The sequence below is a fragment of the Pseudopipra pipra genome, chromosome 4, assembly GCF_036250125.1.
Source record: "Pseudopipra pipra isolate bDixPip1 chromosome 4, bDixPip1.hap1, whole genome shotgun sequence".
NCBI classification, from domain to species: Eukaryota; Metazoa; Chordata; class Aves; order Passeriformes; family Pipridae; genus Pseudopipra; species Pseudopipra pipra.
The window spans coordinates 35,487,737-35,509,417 of NC_087552.1; the positions used below are offsets into that span (position 1 = coordinate 35,487,737).

The 21,681-nt window shown below is 36.5% G+C and overlaps 1 protein-coding gene across 10 annotated transcripts in view; it reads right to left on the reverse strand.

Moving 5' to 3' along the window:
* MARCHF1 (membrane associated ring-CH-type finger 1) overlaps positions 1-21,681 on the reverse strand; it is a 231,928-nt gene that overhangs the window by 149,463 nt on the left and 60,784 nt on the right. For 8 of the 10 annotated variants that reach the window (XM_064652380.1, XM_064652379.1, XM_064652382.1 and 5 more), the window contains one exon: positions 3,205-3,283. The gene's annotated coding sequence lies outside the window, so the exon portion shown is untranslated. Of the gene's footprint in view, positions 1-3,204; positions 3,284-4,969; positions 5,101-21,681 lie in introns of all 10 variants that reach the window. The other 2 variants (XM_064652370.1, XM_064652371.1) reach the window with 1 other exon arrangement.

Sequence of the window (21,681 nt, forward strand, 5' to 3'; positions counted from 1 at the left end):
AGCAAACATGCCTTTCATAAAGAGGAATAATTTAATGTGTAAACATAATGATTGTACTCTTAAATTTCTGTCACGTTGAAAGGCTATCATATTTTGAAATTCTGGTTCTTCTAAAAAAATATGGAAGTAGGCTTTGTGCTACTACTTATTAAGAACATATTAAGATACCTGAAGTTTGATCTTTTATAAGCACAGGACAGAAATATTATTTTGATGGTGACTAGCTGAACATAGAACAATCTAGCTGAGGGAGTGGAGAAGTAGAAAAATATTCCTGTTTTCTTACTTGTGCCCTTTCAGTACTTAGAGGGAGCTTATAAAAGAGAGGGAGAGTGAGTTTTTACACAAGTAGTTAATGATAAGGGGGAATGGTTTTAAACTAAAAGAGGAGAGATTTAGAATAGATGTTAGGAAGAAATTCTTTACGCAAAGGGTGGTGATGCACTGGAACAGATTGTCCACAGAAGTTATGGGTGCCCCATCCCTGGAATTGTTCAAGGTCAGGTTGGATGAGGCTTTGTTCACCTTAATCTAGTGGAAAGTGTCCTTGTCCATGGCAGGGGAGTTGAAACTGATGATCTTTAAGGTCCCTTCCTACCCAAACTATTCTATGATGCTATGATTTGTTCACCAGCTAACATTAATAGAAATAATACATGCAAATTCCTTTTGGGACAAAAATATAATAATTACAAACCCGATCATAATTAAGTAATTGCCACCACGATCTACAAATCTCAATGAGTTATATAGCTACATTTCTGTATGTCACGACGGTCAATTTTACAACACTGATTAATTCATTCAGAATACTACCAGGTACAATAAATTTATAACAGAAAGACTTTTAATCAATATAACAATTAACAGTATGGAATTATTTCTAACAAAAAGAATTGAGAAAAATAAGTTGGAACTATCTGATGGTTAAAAATGTTAGATTTCTCTTTCTTGTAGCAACCTGTGCTCAGAAAATAATAATAGTAGTAGTAATAATAACATCCTTTTTCCTCTCTATGTTGACTTTTCTGTTTATATATATATATATATTTATACCAATATAATGATTGAATATGTGAATTATGAAATCAATTGCAGTCTTCGGTAGGAAGTATGCTTACACATTGCCAGCTCTTTAACTAGACTTCAAAATTGTCTATAACTATATAGTAATAGATTTTTCTGCTATTTTGTCCTCAAATGCAGTCACAATATTAAAATCAGACAGAAATCAGCATATTTGCAGGATTCCAAATAACGCATTTGTTGTCTGGGAGGCTGCAAATGTGCTTTATTGCTCAGTGTGCAATACAACATGTTTGCATCCTGTCAAAGACTTTTCTCCATGTTATTACCTAAGAATTTTCCAAGTCACTTCTGTACTTTTGTCCCAAATATTGTCTTATCTTCAATGAATATAAATATCTCTAATTGATACACATCTGCAGACACACACTTCTATACCTACAGGTACACACAAATAAAATACTTGGATTTCTCAGGGAAACATGAAGACATGAACAGACTTGAAAGAGAAGACAAAATTAAAATATACTAGACAATTCTAACTCAATCTTAGCTCTTATCAGTTTGTGTAGGGTTTTTTTAAGGCTACCATTATGATGCTGGAAATCCACTTGTCTGACTAGTTCTAAATAATACTGAAAATCTGACAAATTCCGTTATTAAGACAGCATTATCAAAGTAGCAGTTTCTTGACTAATTGTAAAAGTCTCCTGGAATTATCCTAAAATAGCCTCTCTAAATTCTTTCATAAAACCAAAGGAAATGCACATCATCAGTCATTTTAATACATTTAAGATAACACAGGGCAATTGCTGAAGTTGCACCAGTACTGTGTGAATATTAATACAAGAAAGACAATAATGTTCAGTTTTTACTTTACAACTCCAAGTGCAGAATTAAGATTCTAATTTCTGACAGATTTTCTTGTGTTTGTACCTAATTTATGGTTGTCTCAAGTTATATCAGAGCAGTAAAAAAATACTGAGATAAAGAAGTACTTTTTGAAAAAAAATTAGAAATAAATATCAAGATATTTTCTGAAACTTCATAAAGAACTTGAATTGTGGAAGACTAGTGTTTCCAAGTTTTTATTTCGTTGCAGGTTTTATGTCAAACTAAATTACTTGTGCTGCCCATGTATAGACTTTGCTGCTATTTTAAAATAGAGTGCTAAATAAGGAAAAAATTCTGAAATTATTATTTTTTTAAGTTTTTTAAAACTGCTATTATCAAATTTGAAACATTTTTCATCAGTACCTTCTTCCTTAAAGTTTTCAAGATCTTGATATCTAGTTGCTGTTTAGTCAAATCATAACAATTACATGCAAAAGGGAGAAAATTAATATACTGCCTAAATTCAAGCTTCCAAACTCCCCATCGCCTTCATGATACACTTTTTAGGCCTATCTATATATTTTTGAATTATACCACTTGATGGGGATTAAGAACTTCAGAATTCTGCTCTCAGTTCTACCCCCACGTACGTGTAGCTGTCAAAATCAAGCCTAATGTTTTTGGTTCTTTATGTAAAATGGATCTTTTAATACTTTTTCTTGCAATATTGCTAGGGAGACAAGTTCATCTCACTTAAATATTTTAATGAAGACAATTGGAGTTGAGATGAAAACAACAGTTTAAATTCCTAAGTGGAGTTTACTGTGAGATGTATGTAAAATTAAACGAGTTCACCGTAGCTTGAAGAAAATTCTTTGCCACAAGTGACACAACTGTAAAGGGCACTATCATATAATTTAATAACTCTGAAAACCGAAGATGTCTGAGTCACAACAGGCATCCGCACACGCAATCTTTGCTAAAGAATTTTAGTGGTGAAGTTTCACACTCTCATACAAGTTTGGATGATTTTCTCTTTTCATTTGCTTTTAAAAGAATTTCTAAAAAATAAGCTCTTGCAGTTTAGCATGCATCACAGTGGATGTATAACCTATAACGACTCAGCATGAAAATCTTGCTCATTAGATTCAAAACCTCAATAAAAGAAAAATAACATTTGCTTGCTCTTCCCTAACATATAAAGTTAATAATAGTAGGTGTTAAATGTAATGCACCTGATAAGATATTCTTCACAATCAAGCTGCAAGTCCAGTTCAAAATAAACTTTTTTTTTCTAACTGTACAATATAATTTAACATTTAACAACAGAAAAGAAGAACTTACAGGTAAAGCAATCTTTTAAAAAATTTCGGCTATGACAGAGCTTCACATGACCCTTCACATTACTTCCTGGGTTCATTTCCTAGAACAAACAGAAACAAGACACATGTGAAACCAGTTAGAATGTTAAAATAGTGTCTATTTCATTGTCTTAAAACATGCTATGAAGCAAGGTTTGGGATAACATTTTATGCTGGTGTGTTCCAGACGATACAACCTACAACAAAAATTCTGGAATTGAAAGGTAGCCTTAAACAATTTTTATCAAATTCTTCACCAGATACGGATAACCATTAATCTTTCTGTAGAATTTCAGATTGATTTGAGATTAATTCTTGATTTTCCTGAGCACAGGAAAACCATACATGATTTTCCCTCTATCAGCCACACTAGGGAAAAAGCCTTTTTATAACCAGCGAACCCATACAGCATTGGCAGAATAACATTCAAGAATAAATAAAGCTTAATAAAAAAAAAAGCCAAAACATATAATTAGTTCTCCAGTGATGTTTTTACATAAATTTGCTCACAAAAGAGTACAATAGATAAAACACTTAACATTTACTACATTGCTGTTCGTGTATGGGGAGGTTGTTAGGGAGTGTGGGGGCAGGGGTGTCAAGAGCATGGAGAGCTCAGGCAGTTTTCTCCTCAATGCTTTCAGAAAAGCAGAAGAGTGAAGAAGGAGTTGACAGATCCCACATGTCAACAATTGGTTGAGCAGTTGGTGTGGGCAACAGGGTTTTGGATTTCACATGATCATGGGATGTTCTACGAGGACAGAGGATTGTTTAGCAGCGATGTTGTCCACATAAGTGGGGAAAAATATTTTTGCCAACAGGCTGGCCAATCCAGTAATGAGAATTTCAAACTAGGAATCACAGGGTTAGGAGAGGATGACCAGCAATCAAAAGAGGAAGTGAAGGACCAGGTTGGCAAGCAAACAGTATCCGGGCAATGTCAACAGGAGGAAATCTGTAAGCAAAAAACCAGGGTTGTAAGGGTCCAACTGCAACTGTGTGCATGTACATAGAGAAAAGCCTACCAGCCTACCTTTTCCAGGAAATCAGCTCTCCAAAGAGCCTGTATGCTAATGCATACAGCATAGGGAACAGGCGGAATTAAGAAGTGCATGCAGTTGGAGAATGACAACTTCACTGGGATCACAGACATGGGTAAATAGCTCACATGAACACGAAAAGGAACAGAAAATGTTTCTGCTGGTGTTATCTGCAGCATAAGGATGACTGTGGAAAATGGTGGCCCACTGCTGATGAAGATCTCACAAAGGATATGAAGGCCAACACACTGAATGCCTTTCTCATCTCACTCTTTAGTGAGAAAACCATCTCTCAGCAATCTCAGGTCTCTGCGACCAGTGGGAAAGCTTGGAGCAAGGTAGGTTTCCTCTCAGTAGAGGAGGATCAGGTTAGGAAGCATTTAAACAAAATGGACACACATAGATCCACAAGCCATAATGAGATGCACCCACATGTACTGAGCACTGGCTGATGTCATCGTGAGAGCACTCAACCACAGAAACATCAAAAAAGGTCACAGTGATCAGGGTGGAGGGAGGAAACTCTGAGGACTGGAAGAAAATAAATATCATCTCTACTTTAAAGAAAGTCAGTCACAGCTCACCTTGACTCCTGGGAAAGGAATGGAGAAATTAAACCTGAAAACCATTACCAAACACAAGTGGGATAAGAAGTTGTTTGGGCATAGTGAGCATGGATATATGGAGGGGAAATTGTGCCTGACCAACCTGATAGCCTTTCACAAAAAGAAGGCTGACCGAAGGCTGACCCAGTGGACAAGGAGAGAACACTGAACACTGCTTATCTTGACTTAAATAATGTTTCTCTCAGAGCCTCCCATTGTCTTCTCCCTGACAAACTGATGAAACACAAAAATTTCAGTAGAAATTCATCAATAACTTGCAAGGTGAGACACAGTGCACAGATAATGCAAAACTAAGAGTATTCAATACATCAGAGTGTTGTGTTGCTATCCAGAAAGACCCTGACAGGCTGAGAAATGGGCCAAGAGTAACCTCACAAAATTCAACAAAGGAAAATGCAAATTCCTGCACTTGGCAGGAATAATCCCATGCATGTTGGCAGAAGAGGACCTGAGGGACAACAAGCTGGCCATGAGCCAGCAATGTGCCCTCACAGCAAAGAAGGCACACAGCTATCAGGGTTGCATTAGGAAGAGTATCATCAGCATATTGAGGGAGGTGACCTTTCCACTCTACTCAGCACTGGTAAGCCACCCTGAACCTGGGCCCAGTTCTGGGCTACCCAGTAAAAGAGAGACATAGACTTAGCGGAGCAAGGCCAGCAAGAGACCATGGAGGTAATTAAAGGACTGGAGAACCTTTTGTATGAGGAGAGGGTATGAGAGATGGAGGCCTTGAGAAGAGAAGACTAAAAGGAATCTGGTCTATGCTTACAAATACCTGGTTGGGGGCAGAGTAAGGAAGGCAGTGGTATCAAGTGAAAGGAAAAGATGCAACAGGCATAAATTAAGTACAAGATATCCCACTTAATGTTGTGGGCTTTTTTTTTTTCCTATGAGGGTAGTCAACCAATGGCATGGGTTGCCCAAGATACATCTGAATCCTTGCAGATATTCAAAACCCAGCTGGGCATAGACCCAGGCAATATGTGCTAGGTGACCCTGCTTTGACCAGGGAGCTGGGAAATCTCCAGAGGTCCCTTCCAACCTCAACAATTCTATGATTCTGTAAAGTGTTTTATTTAACTGGTCTTTGCTTAAAATAAATTGAAAAGAGGTTAAATTAATCACCCATGAAATCTCTTCTCCACGATGCATGGGAAAAAAATGCACAATCAACCTCATTGTGCTTTAGCTAGTGTAAAAGGAATAAAAAGGCTATAGCTGAAAGCTAGCATCATATAGTAACCCTGATAGTCATGCCAACATGACTTTTGGCCTCTCTGATATTAATGGCAAGGGGTGTTGGACTAGGTGATCTCCAGAGGCCCCTTCCAACACTAATGATTCTGTGACTCTGTGATTGTAAAAGACAAAAATTTTCCTCTATAATTCCTGCTTCTAACTCTCTCAGTTTCCCATGAGAAAGCAAATATACATAAATGTAGAACTTCAGGCAGATATTCACATTTGATTTTTAAAATGGATTAACAACAAATATATCAAATGTATTTCATTTCATAATGGAAAGATATACTGAAAAAGCAAACAAACATTACTCTGACTACTCAAAAAAATTGGATAACATGCACACTAAAAACGTGAATCAAGTATGGAGTTTGGTATCAAGAATGGTATTTCATGGTATTTCATAGTAAATGAAAACACCAACCCTTATGTAAGCATTCACGGGTTTATGACAGCATGACCCAAAGAACTGTTCCACTGCATGTGGCGTAATCAACCCATGGAGTAAGTTTTATAACTCATGAGAAAAGAAGCATAATTAGACTGTAGAAAGTTCAAAGAAATATTTTGTAGTCAATATATTACTTAGAGGGAAAAAAACCTTTAGCAGTTCAAATCATACATCTTCAAGGAAGCAGATTAAGCTTTTCTTTTTCCATAAGCTTTGCTTTTCACAAGTTAGAATTTGAGCTGTTGAAAAGATATGACTAGAAATTATATTTCAAATTCTCTAATGACCTATTTCCTTAAAGAAAAAGCAAACAGCACGTGCCTCTTTTATTCACTGCCAGGGAGAACAAAGAATACATGTTAAACAAACAGCATGTTTCTGTACATATATACTCATTTTATTTATATCGTCACAGGGATATCTTTTGTGTTCATGTTGCTATGGAAACAAACTTCTGTGCCAAACACATGATTACAGAGACATTCTAGTTCTTAAACAGGGTATGAGCCTTTTTATTTTTTAAATCAAGGAAAAAAAGCTAGTGTATAAGCTTACAGAAGAGCTCTCAACAGTCAAGAGCATGTGAAGCTAACGAAATTATAACATCTGAAACACAAAGATTTTTCATTCCATAGTGTTTGTGTGCTTAGATGTATCTTTAGAGGCTATCTCAAAAACCACTAGATTACAGCATAAAGTTAGGACATTACTGTTTTACATAACATAGAAGATGAAGCAAAAAAACCTGACATTTTCTTTGATTTGTTGAAAATAAAATTTATAGGAAAACTTCACTATGGAACTGCTCATATCAAACAGCATATCCATTAAAAAGAGGGTGAATCAAAGAACTACGTTACCTAGATTTAAGTTCCTGTCTTCCTGTTTTTGCACAGAACATTAAACAATATCTATTCAATACCTGTATCTGTTTTATTTATCATGGTCCATCTGCTCTGCAAATGTTCTTGCAAAGCAGTTTCCCATAGCAACATCAAATATCATATAGTCTCAGTCTTCTGTCAAAGCCCTTCTGAATTTCAAGCAGCATATTTTTCTGCAGTATTCAAGTAAATAAATAAATGGAGTATTTCATCAAGAAAAAATGAAAAGCACCAAAAAATTAATTAAACAAATACCCATAAATAAATCCCATAATTTCATTTAAATAATTACATTTAAAATCTAAGGCAGGGTGGGAGATATATGTTATTTATAAAATCTTGTCAATATGATAGTAGTTTTTACTTGATCAAATTTCAAAACCATTACATTACATGGAGCAAAACAAATTGTGCATGATACAAGTTTTAAAGAATAAGGTTACACTATGCTGGAAAGTAAGTTTTTGAATGAAAGGCCCACAATGGCTGCTTACTATGGGACAACTTCAGATAGATATCACCTACAACTCATTATTAGCCCATCTAAATTTTACATCCTCATGTTTACAATGATCAAAGAAATATAAGAGGAAAATTTCTCAATACATTTTCATGTAAGATAAAGAAGAACACTGATTTCATGAAAGTCACTCATATTTTACCTGAGATTATATCTTGAGAATTTAAGACACGATAGAAATATACAATTTTATGTGAAAATCTTCTGAAAAACTCTCTTAAAAGAAGCACATAAAAAATTCCATACCCCTCAGTAAATATCATGTTAGTCTTGAGCACACTGATTCTGTGTGAAATTGCAACACAAGTGTTCTTCAAGCTGTAAATTAAAGAAGAATTGTCTTAATTTAGGAAAATTAGCCTACTGAATTTCAAAGTCTCATATCTTTATTTTAGATTTGTCTGTCCAAAACCACTAGAATCAAATCTCCCTAGGGAGATTTGAAAGGTAATCAGACTTTCTGGGTCACTTCTACATCACCATACTTTAATTTATAACTTAGAGCTACTTTATGACCCACCACAATTTAGCAATTTCAGATCCATAATAAACAGCAGGATTAAATTCCCACAATAATTTTCTACCAGCACCACCCCCTGTCCTGGTTTTGGCTGGGACAGAGTTAATACTCTTCTTAGTAGCTGGTATAGTGCTGTGTTTGGGGTTCAATGAGAGTAATGTCAGTAACACTGATGTTTTGGTTGTTGTTTAGTAGTGCTTACGTTAAATCAAGGACATTTCATGTTTCCCATGCTTTGCCAGTGAGGAGGTGCACAAGAAGTTGTGAGGAAGCATAGCTGGGACAGCTCACCTGAATTGACCAGAGGGATATTCCATACCATAGAATGTCATGCCCAGTTTATAAACTGGAAGAGTTGGCCAGAGGGGGCCAATCGCTGCTTTGGGATAGGATGGGCACATGGTAAGCAATTGTATTGTGTATGACTCGTTTCACTTGGGTTTTATTCACAGAATCACAGACTCATTCCTCTCTCTTCTTCTCATTACTATTATTATTGTTTTGTTGTTTTTATTATTATTACTATTACTATTGTATTTTGTTTCAATTATTAAACTGCAGTTAATGCATGAGCTTTACTTTTTTTCTGATTCTCCTTCCTACTGGAGGGCAGAGGCAGGGAGTGGGCAAGTGGCTGCCTGGTACTTAGTTGCTGGCTGGGGTTAATCCACGAAACTTCCTTTCACCTATACATTTCCTCGGGTTATTCTTGTGTTTTCCCAGGCCTTCTCTTTTGCTCCCCTTGAAACTTGGCTCAAACAGGTTTTACAGATTGGTCTAGATTGCTGGTCTCTCTGGTGAAATTTTGTACAATAATTTTGATATTTTTAGTTAGAAAGGCTTCTTTGCATGTCTTAGACATAAATGACACTATGTTCTAATGTAGCAAATGTGGCATTTCTACGAAGCACAGGATAGATCTCCAACAGGAGGACAACAAGGTCTGTTGCATACGCAGGAAGTCCAGTACACTTTATGAATATATGCAAATGTTGCTGGAGAGAAAAATACAAAATACAAATACAAGAGCCCTCTTGCCTGCAAATAAGAGCACATTAAATATCTCTTCAGTAAAGCACCTGTAAGCTCAACTCCTACCTTCCCAATGGTTTTCTATACCCATCAGCCAAAGTACGGTGCTTACAATCATCAGTAGGCAGATAGATCTATTTTATCATTACACTCTAAAAAACCTTTCTTCTGTATTATTTTTAATAGGCCATTAAAGTATACCCTTGATTGATGAGGGATATGTTTATGTTTTCTAATGCATTTTATTTCTCAGGCAAAGACAGGTGGTAACACTTCTGCCATCAGTCACCAGGCTGATGCTAAAAACTGGTAAGTCGATCCTTAATTGTATAAACCTAACCATGGATGTACTTTATTATGCTTTACTATATACAAAATGTTTCTCTTAAATGTGTAGGTTGATTTGCAAGAAAATCAAAGGCAAAAACATTTCAGTCAAAATTACAGTGAAAGCTATAAAAAGTATATTACTGTAAGTTTTCATCAAATCACACTTACTCTGTGTTTACCTGTCCATAGGAGGATCAGATTTCGGCTCATTTTGAAATACCAGAGTAAAAACATCAGTGATGAAATGATCAGTAATAGTCAATTTCATTAAAAGAAATAGATACATGTGAAATAAACTGATCACAAGCAGAGCATGTTTTGAAAAATATTTTTCAAATATGCTACTTCAAAAGTAATGATTTAATCGAAAAATAAAATACAAATTCTTAAAGGACTAACATCCTGCTTTTTCTGACGGTGTCTAAAAGGCTATAAAGCCTTTAAATTATTAGAATCTAGTCTAGAAATGGCTGAGCAGCCAGGTCCGTATTCATTTATCCTTTGTCCTTTTAAGCTTTCAGGGTGCTGTGTAGCCATAGTAACTATGCCTTTTCTCTGCAAAATCCATTAGCTGGTTTCAATCTGGGATTCAATACTACCATAATCAAAGCCAAAGATTAAAAAAAATTGTGATTAAGAAAAAGATTGTTGGTGACAAGCATTTCTATTCAAAGCAATTTCTGCATATCTATGCTTTATACCTAACAGCAAAAGAAACCAAAAGGTTAAAAGGACATCAAAAGATAAATTCAAAATTAATTTTAAAACTAGGTTACCATCGAGAATTACACACTACTACCTCAGACTGGATCCCTGAGCAAAACTAGCTCTCATTTGCATTAAGTCAGTCAGTGCTGCTGGCTGGTCATCAATGAAACAGCACAACAGATCACCTTTCAACCTTGCCATCTCACTCCCTTTCTGACAGCAGACTAGAGTGCAAGCATTAGGAAGGGAGACCAGGAATTACACTGCAATTTGGGTAAGGCCGCGAAAAAGATAAAAATCACCTTTCTTCCTACAGTATCTTTTGTGTGACAATAGAGACAGAATACAAGTAATCTGTTGTATTTGTATTGTAGAAGAATTCCGTCAATGGGAAATGGAAAATCTTGGAGTCTTACTCCATATAGACAACTTTGTAAGATGGCAGATGTTTTGGAAGACAGGATAAGCTTTATCCTGTATCCTATTTGGATATGTTGTTTTTAGACACAACAATCCTGAGCAACTTCAAATGCCAGCTCAGCCCTGACATTGGTTACAGGTTAACTAAGCTAATGACATGGCCACAGTTTGCTCGAATGCTAATTACCAGGAGTTACACTTGGTAACTAGGAGGAGGCACGTTTTTCTGCAAGTAGTTGGAATATATTCCACAGTTGGAATCTGCAAGTGTAGGAAAATCTTTCACAACCCACTAATTTAAAAATAAAGAATTCCTTGAGTCTTCGTACCGGATACCACATTCCTTAACTGAAAATTTCCACTCACTTTTCAGCTATTTAACTGTTAGTTCAACATCTGCTGATTTTTCTGCTTCCATTCACTTCTGCATTATATTAGAATCAAACATGATTCAAAGAAATATTCAAGAAAGTATCTGCCATGGTAAGAAGTGTGCATATTTGTGCTGGGGAATGGGAAGATATCCACTAGTAAGAGAAAATGAATCCATACTGGTATTTTATTTGTGCTTTCTTGCTCTTTGTCCTGCTACTGCACTTCTTGTAACAAACAACAAGACAAAATGGCAAGGCCATGTTCTTATAAGATAAAGAAAGATTGCATGATTATTTTTAAGAGACCACAAAAATTGCAAAATGAAATAACGCTTGCATTCAATAGAAGCAAAAACAATTTCATGAGAATTACCTGAATCTAAATCTTCTGCTTTTTCTCTATAATATACAACTTGTAAAGTCATGACTTCATTGATGTTAATAGCATAAGTGCCATAAACTTCAGTAGGGTGAAGATTTCACCCTATATATATATAATGACAACGATGACAAAACAGAGGATTAAAGGTCATGCTTTCTCCGTCACCATGGTAGAGGACAGTCATGTCACCATAGTTCTTACACCTGACTCATTCAATAATTTCATGATCATCAGCTTGGCCCTAGTCTAATTCAGAATGACAGAAAAATTTAGAAATCACAGCACGAAGCTCCATAACAGCTTTTGAGAGTTCAACACTCAAAGCAAGATGAACAAAACGCTTCTTGCCAAATACTCTTGGTTCTGCCTTTCAAACAAAAACAGACAGAGGTTCACCTTTACTTCAAAACATTATAAGCATATTGAGGAAGGCAGGGATGTTCTTAACAGTTAGAACATTTTGACAAGACACTTAGAGACCCAGATTCAATCTTGTCCTATGCATTAAGACACTCAAAGACACAAACCTGACTACCCAAAGAAAAAAAAAAAACAAAACCAAAAAAACCTTTGTCATTAACAATGACTTTACAATTTTGACCACTCAGGCTCTAGAACAAAGTACTTCTCTCTGTATTGACGGAACACTCTGTGAACTGTTATCTTACGAGAAGAGAGCAAGATATACAGCTACTTTCCTTTTTCTACCTAGTCTTCCTCATGCAAAAGGTTCAAAATGGGAAGCAGCCCTGATGGGACAAATCACAAGAAATCAAATCCAGCTCTGAAGAGAATTCAGAAAAATAGAACTTAAAAAAAAATATCAGAAAAGCTAGAGATTTGATACAGTATAAAGAGGTGTAGGTGCTCTCAAAAGACTTGCAAGTGTTGCAGAATCCGATGACAGCTTTTGCAAGTACTACAGCTTAGAATGCCTTGAAAAATACCAGTAATTTTCTGTTCCCAGAGGCTTCAAATCAAAATACTGCACAGCATTCTCTATGTACATGCCTGTTTAAGTAACTTTACCATTCACCTACATTTATTCCATACAGTCTTTGTCAAAATTCAAAAGCTATTGTTCTTTTCTTTTCTCATTAAACTAGAAGAGACACAAAAACTTTAAGCCACATATTTTCATAGCTTTAGTTTTCCCTTGATTTAATTCTACGGTGTTAATGCCTTTAAAGCCCTAGGAATATTTCACAAGCTTTAGATTATGGGGGAACATGAGCTAAACCTCTCTTTGAAACCTGAAGTACCAATTAAAATAAACTTGGAAGTGGATGAGTCATGGAAAGCTTAATTTTACTTGACATTAGAAAACAAAACAACCTCACACAAAAAAAATGCCCATATATAATTTTCATCTGAGAATGTTTTCTATGTCCAAGGATATTACTTCTTTCATATAAAGCTCTCTGCTTACTCTCCATTTCAACACACTGCAGTTGCCATAGTTACCATTTTACATGACCACACTCTGAGTGGTCACCTCACATTCAGTGAATCTCCAAAGTTTTCAAGTTTGCAAAATATTTCAAGATTTGTACAGAAATCTTGCCATGAATTTTCACTAAATGATTGGCAGGTGCCAGGGCACATTTAAACAAATGTCTCTTTTTGAAGGCTGGATATTTTATTTGCTGAACTGCAAACTTTCAGCCACAATGAAAGTATAGGAACTGAATGAAGGTATAGGAACTGGAACCATGGCACAACTCATTAATTATACTCTAAGAATTTAGAAATGCCATTTTCATTATTATCTATATGGTTTTAAAGGCAGGTGATCCAATTGTAAGCAGGTTTCCTCTTTCCAAATTCCAAAAATAATGAAGAAAAATCCTTAAAAATTCCTAAACCATAACATAGTAAGCAGGATCTGAGTCTTCTTATAGATTCTACAGATTGACCTTCCCTAAATGGTTTCAACACAACTGTCATGAGCACAAAACACACGATCAGCAACCATTCTCCTGAGCTTGACAGATGACAAAAACAAACCATAGCGATGACAATCTATAAATCAGGTGTCACGTCCATAACAGTTAAGTCACTGAATCCTTAACTACTGCCCCGTAATAAATGAAAGTAGATATATTGGATTTCTGCACGAGGTCCCACAGACTAGCCCTTAAGGAATAGGGAATATAAAAAACACTGCTTGAAGGAATTCTGTGTTGTGTCTGAAATCTTTCATCTAATACAGTTTACTGTCTATTGACTGATATATAAAATTCAGGTACACATTGCATCTGTCCAAGAAACAGAATTTTCAAAAATCAGAAATTAATTTGTATTTATCAAATGAAGTGTTGGATCCTTGGACTCTTCCAGAAGTTTCCAAATACACAAAGGAAAACTCTTTTCCCTACTTTTCCTGTAGATGAAAACACAAACATTATTATAGAAACTGCCCTAGCTTCCAAATATGTGATTATCCCAAAAAAAAAAAATGTAAAGATTGAATAACTTGAAATATATCTTTTAACAAATTAGAATAAACTAGAGCCCCTTCAATTTGTTTTGTTAGATCAGATGCCTTACATGCCACTCAACTTTTCTTTTGTCTTTCCTCCTCCCCAAATCAAAAGAGAACACAATGAGATGACAAGAATCCACCTGGATTACACTGATATATGATGCTAACAGGGAAAGGGACCTAATGGAGTTATGAAAACATCCTTTCCATCCGCTTATTACCATATAAACAATTTGTAAATCAAAATTTTCATCACAAAGCCTCACTAGCTCAACCACTAGCACTAGGGATCAAATGTCAGAAAAGGTTATTTTCATATTCTCCTGTGATCTTTCATATGCAAAGCAGCATCACTCTGTCCCTTATCTCTCAAACATCCTTGAAGATTCCACACTAGTTTTAAACTTAGAATAACAATAACAAAAACCATCTGTGACAATCCAGCACTTTGCCATAGATGCATTTATTTCACCTAGTATGTTTAGCATCTTTCTCACTTATATTTGGCCAAATTTTTTTAAGTTGCTCTTCTGATGACACTAACCCTGCAGATCTCAGGTTTTCCCATGTAGATAGAGCAACTAGAAGGGTTCTTCTCTTTCCAACATTTCCCCAGCCTGGCCTAGCTTGAAAACAAGAGGACAATGGAGGATCAGTGGATCTAGAGGCAGATGAAACAGACTAAGTGCTTCCCTTGAGCCTCAGAAATGAAAAAGCCAGATTTCTGTACTTGGTTTTTTAGGTGAATTATGTTAACAACACACCTTTGCACCTTCTGCAAAATATTTTGGTCTCTAAGCACACACTTCCACATTTCCATATGTATTTAAAAATCCTTGCTCACATTAACAGCTAGTATCAATCAAGTTTTCCTCCTAAAATCAACAACGATCAACAATGAAAACTGTCCAAAGTGTTGGGCCCAAAGCATTGTAGATCAGAAGCCAAAGACACAACCCAGCTGTCTACACAGGAGCCAATATTGTTCAGTATCTTTATCAACAATTTGAAAGGTGAGACAGACTTCAGCAAGTTCAAAGATAATGCAAAACTAAGAGATACATCAGAGAATTGTGTTGCCATTCAAAAGTACCTTGACAGGCTGCAAAAAGAACAAAGATAACCTCATGGAATGCAACAACAGAGAAGTGCAATGTCCCATACCCACGGAGGAATAACACCAGGCACCAGCACAGGTTGGGGGCCAGCTTGCTGGGAAATAGCTTTGCAGAGTTGGATCTGAGGGTCCTGTTGGACAATCTGATCATGAGCCAGCAGTGTGCCCTCATAAAGGCAAAGGTGGCCCACAGCAACTTCACCTCTCCAGGAGGTCAGAGGTGCTCCTTTCCTTCTGTTCATTACTAGTGAAAAACATCTGGAGTACTGACTCCAGTCCCAAGATTCCCAGGACAACAGAGACATGAGCATAGAGTGAAGCAAGTTCAGCAAAGGGCAACAAAGATGATTAAGGAACAGGAGCATCTTTTGTATGAGAAGCTGAAACAGATGGGGGGCATTCAGCATGGTGACGAGAAGCCTCAGTGGGATCTTATCCATGTTTATAAATACTTAATGGAAGGCATAAAAGAAAGAAACAGGCTTTTGCCAGTGGTGCCCAGTCACAGGACACAGGGAAACGGGCACAAACTGAAATACAGGAAATTGCAGTTAAACATCAGGAAAAACAGATTGGGCAAAAATTGGAGAATGTCACCAAGGTTGCTTGTGGAGTCTTCATCCTTGTATAAGCTCAGCAAATGACTTGACACAGCCCTATGCACTCTACTCTGGGTGACCCTGCTGTAAGCAGGGAAGCTGTGCAGGACAATCTCCAGAGGTCCTTCCAACTTCAACTATTATGTGATTCTGTTAAGGACTAACATCTCTGGTTTTAAAACAGGGAACCCATAAAAGTCTTCTCTGAGAATTAATGTGTCTACACAATGTTTTGTCATGATGCACTATGTTTTTGCATTGAGTCGACTTCACAAACAACTGAACCACTATATTCTCATTATGTCTGACTGCCTGTTGCTCTGAAAGTAACAATTCTCATATTCATCAGCAACACTAGCACCCAATGAATTGCGAAAAGAAAGAAGTTAAAACAAATAAACTGGGGAAAAGTGTTTATAGGAATAAATATTCCATGATTTTTTGTTTCAATTGCCTTACAATAAAATTATTTCATAATGTGATCACTTGAATTTTATTGTGTAGATTTTTCAAAGTACCATCAAGCAACATCCAGCAAGCTGTCATGAGGAAGAAGTACTGTACATACCTTCTTGCCCCCAAATGCTGTCTCCCTTTATGGACCTTCATTCCGTACAAGGAGCTGTTCAACCTTTCCTGAAACATTTTCTCCCACTTTTGAATCCAGCTGGAATTTTTTCACAATCAAAATCATCACTAATTTATGGTGGTTATGCTGAATTCATTTAAACCTAGGTTTCTTCCATGCTAAGTTACCAGGAGGCTGCTCAAATGATCCTTTTTCTAGAATTAAAGAAGGAAATAAAAGCAGAAGGAAAAAAGTAGGAGAATTTTTGAGGTATTTCTGTCTTAAGAGTTGTTTATGAATCTACATCTTCAGAAACCAAAAGAAAGTATAGCACAGAGTGAAGGATAAGTAACTAGTGACAGGGTGCATAAACTTCACTAGATCACAAAGAATCTGAAATTTGTTTCCTTATCATAAAAAAATACATTGGGGATATCTTAAAAGTAAGATAGAGAGGTATCCTAACATAGCCTTTCACCTCCATCCTATGATTTCTGCAAAGAGGAAATAAGATTTTCTATCTGTGATGGTGCCACTCAGAAGGAGCGTTAGTACATTTAGATGACCAGCTACCCTAGTGTGCCTCTTTGCTAAACTGATAAAGTCTTACCTAACAAGCTAAGGTAAGTACAGGTGGAGTTCCTGCATATCTAAGATGCACATATAATGAAACTGTTGTCTTAAAGTTGGAGCTTAAAGTTTAAGTCAGTTCCTCAGGCAGTACATTTTCTGAAACAGAAGAAACATGCAAAGCACTGTCTTACCAGTGCTAGCCTCTTTGACTTAACATTTTCAGTCCACAACTCCGTATACTGTATTCACAAAGCCTCCACTGCATAACTTTTTTTCTCTACTAGAGAGGGTGCATTATTATGCCTTTACATTATTAAACCAAATCCCAAAACTATAATTGCCCTACAAAATTTGTGCAACATACGTGTCAGACAACATATATACACTGAATTTCTAAGCGAACGGCTAGTGCTAAGATAAATCTTCAAAAAGAAACTGCCATAGGACCAAAAGCATTTTTAGCTTAAACTTTTATTTTCCCCATTCTCAGAAGAAGAACCAAACCAAAACACAACAAAAAGCCCAAACAAATAAGCCCAACTCCATTTTACTTATGCACAAGGAAAGTACATCTTCTCAGACTTTTTTCTAGTAAATACTCAGGGAATGCCAGCATTTCAAACCACTGCTACATTGAGATATTCTACACTCCATAAATTCAAGTTACTATTTGGTCCCTGAAAACATGACAGTACAGTCGTTGGTTTGTCTCTTTAAAGCTTTTCCAGACTTTTGAAGACCAGGGGAGCCTCACTAGAATTGAAAAAGGGTGATAAGATCTTAAAAAAAAAAAAGGGGGGGGGGGAAGGTAAGCTCTGCAATTTAAACAAAGCAGCACTTTGCTTCTGCTTCTTGCATGTGTTGCTGCACACTGCAATGGCCACTCAAATTTGCCAGAGTTTTCACTGGATTTACCTGCATTACTGCTTTAGGCTGAAGTCATCAAGTACAATAAAAGGGCATCTAAATTGATGTAGCGTGATTTTCTTGAAAATTAGTTAGAACGAAGAATGAAACCTTGGAATAAAGAAATTTGGTTATAAAGGGTAAGCGGAATGAAAAGTTTTGCACGTAGTCATCTTTGCCCATTCCCCATCCCTGAATAGCAAGTTTCTTTTACTGGTCTCAAACCAATGCTGAAATTCTGGCAAGCACCTGGTTTCTAACGAACTCCAGGCAGTTCTTTTTCAATCTTCCTGAAGACTTTTCTAACCATCTTTAAAAACTGATCCCACAGAAGTCTTCCTGCTTCTCATAAGCCCATCTTACTGCCTGTTTTAAGCCTTTCTAGCAGCTAAGTCAGTCTCTGACCACTTGCACAACCCAGCACTACCAGAGCCGTTCCTCAGGCAAATCCTGGGAGCTGTCTGCTGGCAAGGAGCAGTCACCCCTTCCTCCCCAAGATTCCTACCCCGACCATTTCTTAGCATCTGAAGGAAGGCAGCCCCCTTCCACAATGCTCCAGCTATGCCCCCTTCAGCAGAAGCAGATACAGAGCAGGTAATAAACTGCAAACAAACTAACAAACCACACAGAGAAACCATCACACCTCAGTGCAGATTAAGGGATGAGGTAGACAACACCTCTACAGATGTGTAATTTTGGAATGATTTCAGGTAAAGTTCATATGAGAAACATGATTTCTGTAGATCCCTTCCCACTATCTAAAAAGCATTTTTTCTCTGTTACTTACTCATGTTTTTCCAATACACTTTGACTCATGAAGCACTAAGGGCTGGCTAACATACACTTAAGGATCCCAAAATGAAAGCTGGGAGGCTTTTGTCATTAATTACTTCAGACATCAAGTTCTGCAACTCAAAGCTCATCATCTCAAAAGTCAATCACTCTGCTGCACTTCAGTAAATATCCCCATGATACATCATCAAGCATATTTTCCACATCATCTGTAGAGGCTGAAAATTGTCTTCCTACTATAGTTCACTTGAAATGGAACTGAATTCAGGAAGAAAATGATCATCATCTTCCAGGTCCCAGCTGAGATGCCAAACTGCAGAGAAAAAAAGATTTACATCCTTCAGAAAAGGAAAAAAAACCAAACCAACAACCAAACCCAACAAACAAAAAAACCTCCATCCAGTAAGACAGTTACCACTAAGGCAAATCTTCCCAAAACACCAATCAGCAAGGCCTATAGAGTCTATATACAAAAGCATGCTTCTGGCCTCCAAGACGAGAGTCAAGTCAATGGGCCAGAGAGCAAGCATGACAGCGACTGCATACATGCCCTAATGAATTTAGTTTTCATGATCATATGGCTGTGGCTGTGCCTAACGTCATACATTACTAGATCTTGTCAAATTAACAAAATACCTCTAATTCTTAGAGCTGCCATCAGGTGTCTTTTAATTAAGTAAGAATTCATAGCTCACAGTAAACACTTTCCAACACATCTCATTATATCAGATATTGTGTTTCAAACTCTGAAAGTCTCTCTCCAACTGTTAGTATGAATATCCTTATTTTATCCAAATTCTATTTGTGTGATCAAGAAAAAGAATTACAGTATGTGACTATTAAACTGCTTCAAAGAGTATACTGCATCCACAACTGCTATTCTGACTGGGCATTTCCCAAAAGACCCAGTAAGCCTAGTGTACACACCTGCCCCAGTACTGCCAGCAGTCCCTCAGAAAAATCACTGCTAAATAAGGAAAGCAAAACCTGAAGATGTAAACCAGGAAAAAAAAAGTAATAAGTACCTTTCCCTTTAAAAGTCCCAGATGGCCTTTTGACATCAATGCCTGCTGCTATAAATACTTTCTACTGATTCAGTAATTTAAATAAAAGATATTAAATTGAAAACTACTCATAGGTAAGATTCATAGCTGGAGTTATGGCTATTTACACTAAGGTAAATGACGCCTGTAACAATGTAAATTTCCTCTCCTGCTCTGTACCTGGAATAGAATTGACTGCAAGGTTTCAGTCTACAGCTTTAGGCAATCAATGGTCTAGCTTAAGTAAAGTTACAAGACTGTAAAAGATGTCTGGAATAAACAAACATAACTAACAAGTCCATTACAAAAGCAAAGTAGAATTGCCTGCCCCAGGAGATAGGTTTGTCTGTGTGAAACCAGAGCTTTTGAGTTGTAAAAGGCTCTGGCACATACTCCCGACCTACCTAGAACTTCTCGGAACTCTCTCACAGGCATTTTCAAACTCAAATTTTAAACATAATCGAAGTGTGAAACCAAAGACCAAGTCTTTTCAATGACAAGAAAAAAATCCAGTGCACAAAACCTCTTTCCTAAGGAAAGAAAAGGCAATAATTAGACCACAGACACAGACTAACATCCACAAATACTACAGCTATGTGTTTGCAGAACACAATACACCATTCAATTGCCAACACAGTTGTAATATCAAACACAGAGCTCAAAATCTTAGGAGTCATGGTGAATGGTGAATGAATGGTGAATGAACAACTATCCTATTGAAAAACTAAATGAAGAAAATAAGAAACCTGTATATTGTTGAATCCAACCACTGTTTCTAGCTATTCATCTTTTAATCCAGATGACAGACTGATTGACCTGCAACGGCAAAACCAAAAACTCTCACATATGACTTATTGTGCCTTGATAAATCCCCAAAGAAGAAGAAACCAAAATTTGATGCCCACTAGTCCAGCAGGTAGCTTGTATTTTATGGCACAGTCCAAGAATTTCTTTTGTCCTTTTCCTGTTTCTGTTAAGTGCCAAGGACCTCATTTTGTGGTGAACAGATTTCTTCAGGGTAATATTTTTTTTGCCTTTCTCTTCATTCAGATCCATGTTTTAATTATCACAGAAGCAAGAGCTCCAGTATTTAAATTCTTGCTCCCTTGTGAGTTAAAATAAAGATAGTTTCTATAATTGTTTTTTGGCGGTTTTTTTGCTGCCTGGTTGATTAGATTCATAAACATACTGTATTGGGAGCCAATTCTCACAGGACTAGTCTAATTAAGAAGTCAAATTGCTATGCTGATTACAGACACTCTTCAAGAACTTTAAAATCAATAGTTCTCAAAGTAATTTCAAATCTTGTGCGCTGTTTCAGGGCACAGTTATATTTTTTGTTGTAATAGAGTATTACAATTTTCATGACAAAGACTGAAACAGGGATTTTTTTTTTAAAAATTGCTTTCTGTACGCATGGTGGTCATTCACTTTACTCACATACTTGCCATCACACTTATCAACTAAAAAAAAAATTAATTTCAATGCTATGAAACATTCTCAGTTTTGTGTTATAGATTCTGACATTTGAGAATAAAAAAGTTATGAGGTTATATGGTTATGATTTCATAATAATCAAGTTGAATTGGTGGGCAAGCAAACTGTTGAGGGAGCTCATTGCTTACCATATTAACATGCTGAGGGTTCTTTAAAGGCTTAAGACAAAGGGCTAATTTGGAAAAAATCTGCTCTCTTGAAGTAAACAGATAATTCATGATCCATAGTTTCTTTAGCCCTAATGTTCAGACTTCTTCAAAGCACTTAGGTGGCTAGGCTGTTTTTCAAGTAGTGAAAAAATTTCCAAGAGGAGACATAGAATTTTGAAAAAGAGCAAGTTTTGCCATT